Raw genomic sequence first — 7639 nt, forward strand, 5'->3', positions numbered from 1 at the left:
ACTGATTGAGTGAGCTTGGTCACTGAAGGATCTCCACGACACAGGGCATCAACAGCGTATCTTAGAGGACTTTTCATAAAGATCCAGTTTTGATAGTATAGCAGAAGCCAGAGGCCTCCTACCAGACCAATGACTCATTGCAATGAACATTTGCAAGCAAAGAAATATAAACAAAAATATGCTTGGCCCAAGGAGTGGCACTGTTGGAATAGGTGTGGCAGAGTAGATGTGGCCTTGTTGGAGTAGGTGTGGCACTGTGGGCATGGGCTTTAATACCCTAGTCCTAGCTGTCTGGAAGTCAGTATTCTGATAGCAGCCTTCAGATGAAGATGTAGAACTCTCAGCTCCTCCTGTACCATGTCTGCCTGGATGCTGCCATGTTTCTGCCTTGATGATAATGGACTGAACCTCTGAACCTGTAAGCTAGACCCAATTAAGTGTTGTCCTTATAAGAGTTGCCTTGGCCATGGTGTCTTTTCACAGCAGTAAAACCCTAAGACACTGTGACACATTGTGACATGCTAGAGCTTCCACATTGAGTTTTGTTTTTTTTTTTCTTTTGGAGGGTAGGTTGAAAGGGCAGAAGACAGGTAAGGAGGAATGGGGAGATGAGTGGGATTGGGGTACTTAATGTGAAATTTACAAAGAATCAATAAGAAATTAACTTCTACTAGTAAAAATACCCCCCCCCCCCAAAAAAAAAGCAAAAAAAAAAAAAACTTCACAAGTGTGTTCAGCAGCTTGCCTATTAGTTGATTCCAGGTTTAATCAAGTTGATAACTTGTAACAGGGTCCCAGACCTTAGTAGGCCTCCAGACCTTAGCACAAATGACTCCACAATGAAAGTACCATCCAGTTTTTAGAAACCGGACCGTGAAGCTTTGCGCTTCCTCTTTCCAGCCAGCGCCGAGCGATGGGCATCTCTCGGGACAACTGGCACAAGCGCCGCAAGACCGGGGGTAAGCGAAAACCCTACCACAAGAAGCGAAAGTATGAGCTGGGACGGCCCGCTGCCAACAGGAAGATTGGCCCTCGCCGCATACACACAGTCCGAGTTCAAGGAGGCAATAAGAAGTACCGTGCCCTGAGATTGGATGTGGGGAACTTTTCCTGGGGCTCTGAGTGTTGTACTTGCAAAACAAGGATCATTGATGTTGTCTACAATGCATCCAACAACGAGCTTGTCCGCACCAAGACCCTAATGAAGAACTGCATCGTGCTTATTGACAGCACGCCGCACCGACAGTGGTACAAGTCCCACTATGCACTGCCCCTGGGCCGCAAGAAGGGGGCCAAGCTGACTCCTGAGGAGGAAGAGATTTTAAACAAAAAACGATCAAAGAAAATTAAAAAGAAATACGACGAAAGGGAAAAGAATGCCAAAATCAGCAGCCTCCTGGAGGAACAGTTCCAGCAGGGCAAGCTTCTAGCCTATATTGCCTCAAGACCAGGCCAGGGTGGCAAAGCAGACGGCTATGTGCTCGAAGGCAAGGAGCTGGAGTTCTATCTGCGGAAGATCAAAGCCCGGAAAGGCAAATGAGCCTCATGCATAGTGTAATAAAGGTGTCTGCTGTTCTACTAAAAAAAAAAAAAAAAAAAAAAAAGTACTATCCAGGCTGTAAAAGTCCACACATAATAGCACCACCTGCCAAAACCGAAACAAGAGCCTAATCCATCAAAATCTACAGTTACAGGAAAGTCTCTAAAAGTACTAACCTTGGTTTTTGCTTCTGTAGATCTGCTTCTGGCTAATTGTTATCACTAACTAAAGTACATTAATCCAAAACACAGTTTGTGTACTTAAAAACTCACCATCAGAAAGGCTCATGGCCACACTAGGATCCTAAACACACAGTGAGATCACCAGCCAGCTGATAAGACTTTCTACCCGCACAACAAACCAAGATTAGCCACAGTACCTAGCCTATCTCCTCTCTAGCCCTATACCTGGATTGATTGTTAGTTTGTTCATTTAACATTTAGGATCTCATGTAACAGTATCTTGCTTCAAACTCCAAGTGCAGCAGAGGATGGCTTTGAACTCCCATTCCTCTAGTCTCTACACTCAAGTGCTGGGATAATAAGGATGCCACTACACTCAGTTTATCAAACTTTTTGAGATGTAATTCATATGCCAAGCATGTGGTGTACACCCGTAATACTAGCACTTGCCAATAGACATAGGAAGATAAAGAGTTTGAGGACAGCCTGGGCTACATGAAACCCTATGTTAAAACAAACCACAGTAATAATGATACTAACAATAAACAAAAATAAGGTTTTTAATAGACGTGAAAATCCTACAGTAATCCATGGAGCAGCATCAGATCTTATACAAGGATAAGAAATGAGACACATATCAGGCTTCTCAGTAATATCAGAAGCTGGAAGATTGTAAAACAGGCCTTTATAGCTGAGAAGCCCATACCCAAGCCCAAGAGTCAATCTAATCTGTCATGAGGCAGAATAGAAGTGTTTTTAAATATGAAAGGCTAAACCAATTTATTTCCCATGTACACTCCTTGGGAGGGCTCATGCGAATGGAGGAGCTCCTGAAGATCGTAAACACCACAAGGAGACGTGGAACCAAGAAAACCAGATGACTTTTCTGAAGAGGAATTTAAAAAGAAAAGAAAAATGAAGTCAGGAATGGAGGCTGTGGTGGTTTGAAGAGAATGGCCTCATAGGTGCATGTATTTGAAGGCTTAATCGGGGAGTGGCACTGCTTGGGAAGGATCAGGAGGTATGGCCTTGTTGGTTGGAGGAAGTGTGTCACCAGGGGAGGACTTTGAGTTCTCTCTCTCTCTCCTTCTCCTTCCTTCCCTCCCTCCCTCCCTCCCTCGTTTCCTCCCTCTATCTCTCTCCCTTTCCCCTCCCCCTTCCCCTCCCCATCTCCTGTCTCTCCCCAGCTGCCTACAGATCTGGATGGAACTCTCACATCACATCTGCCTGCATGCTGCCATGCTCCCTGACATGATAATAATGGATTAAATCTCTGAAAGTGTAAGTAACCCCCAATGAAGTGCCCTGGTCATGATGTCTCTTCACAGCAACAGAAAAATGACTAAAATGGAGGTTCATGCCTATAATCCCCAAACTACAAAGGCTGAGGCGGGGGTGGGTGGGAAGGGTCAGTGCATTTTTTTAAGCCAGCTTAGGTCACAGAGTAAAATTCTGTCTCAAAACAAACCAACCAGTTGGCTGGAGAGATGATTCAATGGTTCAGAGCACTGACTGCTCCTGCAGAGGAGAAGAGATCAGTTCCCAGCGCCATCCCAGGAAGCTCAGAACCAGCTCCGCCCAGCTCCAGAGGAGCCAAAGCCTTCTTCTGGACTGGTTAGGAACCCACACCTCACCTGTTCACAAACACATTCACACAAACATAATATTTTCAATAGCAAGATCAGGGCTGAAGAGATGGCGGCTTAGTAGTTGAGGGCAATTGCAACTCCTGCCGAGAACCCTGGCTCAGTCCTCAGCACCCACATGGTGGGTCACAACTATTCTTAACTTCTTAAAGAGATCCTTACCTCCTTGGGGATCAGGCATGCCGTGGTACACATATATACATATGGGCAAAACACTTGTACTGGCTGGGGTTTTTTGTTTGTTTGTTTTGTTTAGATTTACTTTATCTATATGATTACACTTCAGTTGTCTTCAGACACACCAGAAGAGGACATCGGATCTCATTACAGATGTTTGTGAGCAGTCAGTGCTCTTAACCACTGAGCCATCTCTCCAGCCAGTGCTGACTGGTTTTGTGTGTCAACCTGACTCAGGCTAGAGTTATCAGAGCAGCATTTCTCAAGTGTTATTCCCAGACCTCTCTTGACTGGCCCTTAGTGAGGAATGTCTACATTGGGCAGGACTCTCGTGCTAGGTGAGAGGAAGGGTCTCGCATCTTTTTCAGACCAGGGAGCTGGGTGCTAGAACCGAGCAACAAAGAAAGAACAAGGGTGGGAAGAGGGAGTGGGGAGTAGATGTAGATCATGTGTCAACACATTGGCAGCCTAAAATGTCAAAGACCCTCCTCCCCTCCTCTTCTTCACTATATAGATACAGAACTGAGGTCTTGACAAAGGGACCTTCCCAAGATCCTGTAATGACTTTGGAGCAAAAGGAAGGCCTAGTGTGGGAAAAGTCAGTGCTAAAGAACAGCTTTGGGACAATGAAAGCAGGTTATGCAGACCAGACCTAGGGAGACAGAAGATTGAAGTGGAAACTTAAGAGTTCTTTGGAGGGTCAGTTGGGTGGTGTTTTGCTGGGGCAAACACGTGAAGGAACGTTTAGCTGAAGCAAACACAGGTGAAAAGATGTTCTGCTAAAGCAGGCATGTGAAAGGACATGTGATGAAGGATTCTTTGCTAAAACACGCACGTATTGGTCCATCTCGCATTGCATAGTTGAGCTGCATTTGTCAGGATTCCATAGAGAGAAACACACCAAAAAACTTCTGGTGGTGTGCTGCAGTTTCTTGCCGCTTCTGTGGCTGATTGGCAGAGTGATGTCAGCTGGAACAGACAAACATGCTGAGGCAAGACCCATGGAGGACACGTGATGTTTGGAGGGAGTATAAATAGGATTCAATGGACAGCGACGAGGCTGAGCTTGGCTTGCTGGTACAGCTGGCTGTGCAATGATTGTGGGTCTTGTGTCTTCACTGACCTTTGCTTTGCTGAAAGATGTGCAACCTAGAACTTTTCCTGGCGATCCTCTGGGTCCCTCCTGCTGACTCCTGCTGAGGCTGAGCCTTGCAACCACTGCTGATTAGTTTTTGCTATCCTGACTCTACCTAACTGGACTACCGGTGTACTCATGAAATGTTTGCAAGTGGATCGAGCTGCCACTGCTGACCTGTGAACTGAACTGCCAATTGCCAGACAACAGACAGGAGTTGCTCCAAAGAACCTTTCTAAAAGTCCACTTCTCCTGTATCCTTTCTTTCCCACTACCTCTGGTGGGTTGTGGGCTACAAGGGAGGTTAAAGTATCTAAGAACCATTATTAAAGACAAGGTTTGAAAAAACTAAAGTTACAGAGGGTAATCCCAAGTATCTAGCAAGTGGGTTAGAACTGGAAGGCGTGTGTGTGTGTGTGTGTGTGTGTGTGTGTGGGGGGGTGATGTCCAGCACCATTGAAGGCTAGAAGCTGTTAGACATGATCTCCTAGGTGGGTGTGAAGTTCAAGGGGGTCACAATACAGGGGTTTCTTTGATTACCATAAGGATTCTGTGGTGATTTGAATGAGACAGACCCCACAAGCCATATATTTGACTAAAGTCCTTAGTTGGTGGAACATTAGGGACTGGCCTTGTTGGAGGAGGTGTGTCACTGGGGGGTGACCTTTGAGGTTTCAAAAGTCCATGCTATTCCCAGTGTCACTGTCTCTGCCTTCTACTTTTGGATAAGGATGTGAGCTCTTGGCTACTGCTCCAGCACCATGCCTGTCTGCTGTCATGCTCCCCGCCATGATAGTTAAGAACTCTAACCGTCTGCAGCCATGAGCCCCAAATTAAACACTTTCTTTTATAAGTTGCCTTGGTCATGGTATCCTAGCACAGTGGTAGAACAATAGCCAAGACAGGACCATTCTCCTTTCTCAGTCTCTGACCTAGGGCAGCTCCCTTGAGTCACTGAGCTCTACAGTGGCCTCTGGAAGGTCATCATCACCCAGAATGGCGTCTGTCTCCAGTCAGCATCTGAGTCTGGGAAGAAAGCCAGGGACAGTGCAGCCTTGCTGGGCCACTTATAAGAACCAATGGATCTAAGTCAATAGTGATGGACAAGTGGAGAGCTGTTCTTCATCCAGGCCAAGAGAGATTCAGTATTCAGGTGCAGAGCTGCAGTATTCAGGTGCAAAGAGGCCCACAGCCTCTTGCCTTGGTGCTATTCCCCAGTGCTAACCTGAATGATTTAACCACACCATAGGATAGTGCCTTCCTTGAGGTACTCTGGTGGCTCTGTCACCCTGGGCCCCTTCTTTCCTCCTTTTGGTTGGTTGTTAATGTACCTCTCTGGCACAATTGAGGCTGGCAGGCCTTTGGAAGCCAGGCATGGGAGGGTTGTCTGTCTTGGAAGCCAAATGACTGGGTGGTAGGATGCAGGACGGTTATCAGGCAGGGAGGCTCTTGCTATTCAAGCCAGGAAAAAGAGAGGCAAAGATGGAGGAGACGGTAAGCTGCAAGGTGTGCCCATCTTCAGCCCAGCTTTGCCTTGCTGAGAGCTATGGATCAGAACCAAGCCCCACATGGAGCTTTTACAAGCCAACTCAATAATCTCCCAGGTGAAGAGTGTCAGCGTGAATCAGATAAGTCCCCTGGCTCAGGAAGTCTTGGAGCGCTGAGAGCCAGCAGAACTCTTGCTACCAGAAGACTCAGTTTTCACTGGAGAGGTGCCTGAGTATCTCATCTTCTTGTCCATTGTCATGGTTTCAGTCGCTTTTGAGGAATACATGTAAATGAGCAAATAGGTTACCCCAAAGGAAACCCTGAAGACATTTTGCCTTACACCATCTCTCTCCCTCCTCTCCCACATCCTGCCCACATGTGGGTAGAGGGGCAGGTGATGAAGACTAAATATACGAGCACTCCACCGCTGAGCTGCATCCTCATCCTCAGCCAACTCTCCCTGCCTGGTGAATGGGGGTCTCTTCCACTCTCATGCATAGCACCAAGTGCACAAACATATAAACCTCCCTGTTTCTCTTTCAGTCGACAGCCTGGGGGTGGGACTAGGAGAGTGACAGACAAGGTGGGGAGTGGAGGATGGGTAAGGTGGGCTTGGCAGTTTGTGGTTGTTGCTTCAGAGAAACCACAGAGCCACCTCTTACTCAGAGCAGTCAACAAGGCCCGGATAGGGGGAAATGGCATGCAGGGTAGGCTGTGGGCACTGAGTCACCACCCAGAGGAAAACCACAGGCTTAGGAGCTCAAGACCCAATGAAGGATCTCAGGTGTACTGGGCCCAGAGATAATAGCAAGAGTGAAGATTTGGTCACAGGGAGGCTTCCTTGTCTTAGGATTTAGCCATTCCTCTCTGCCCTCCCACCGGGAAGATGGGAGACAAGTTATTGTTATTGTTAATAGCCTTGTAGAGGCAAGGATTGAATCCACAAGGGTGACAAATGCTCTACCTTCCTCAGCCTCTTTCTTTACTTTATCCTTTGAGATATCAACTTGTTCAAGTTGGCCCAGGTAGGACTTGAAGTTGAGATCTTCCTGCCTCAGTCGCCCGAGTAGCAGGGATTACAGTCTCGGTGACCAGGCTTGGCTCAAGGATGCTTTAGAAAATCCATGTATAATATTATGATTGTAGTCTGATTGAGAAAAGACATGTCTGATACTGTGGTTGGGAAGACTCAGCGGAGTCTTGAGGTTGCTTATCCCACACCTGGAGTCTGATCGCTATCTGTCTCACTCTGAACTCTGTTTGTCTGTCTAGCAGTGGTGCAATTTCTCTGTCACTTTTCTTCTTTCACCTCTGTAGGAAAATGAAAATTTCTGAACTATCAGCTATTTACAATTATTATTATTATTATTATTATTATTATTATTATTATTATATTTTGGTTTTTCGAGACAGGGTTTCTCTGTGTAACCCTGGCTGTCCTGGAACTCACTCTGTAGACCAGGCTGACCTC

General features: G+C 46.6%; 1 pseudogene; it reads left to right on the forward strand.

The window, feature by feature from the left end:
- Positions 858-1578, forward strand: Gm5121 (predicted gene 5121; annotated as a pseudogene).

The sequence above is a fragment of the Mus musculus genome, chromosome 9 (assembly GCF_000001635.26).
Source record: "Mus musculus strain C57BL/6J chromosome 9, GRCm38.p6 C57BL/6J".
Classification (NCBI taxonomy): domain Eukaryota; kingdom Metazoa; phylum Chordata; class Mammalia; order Rodentia; family Muridae; genus Mus; species Mus musculus.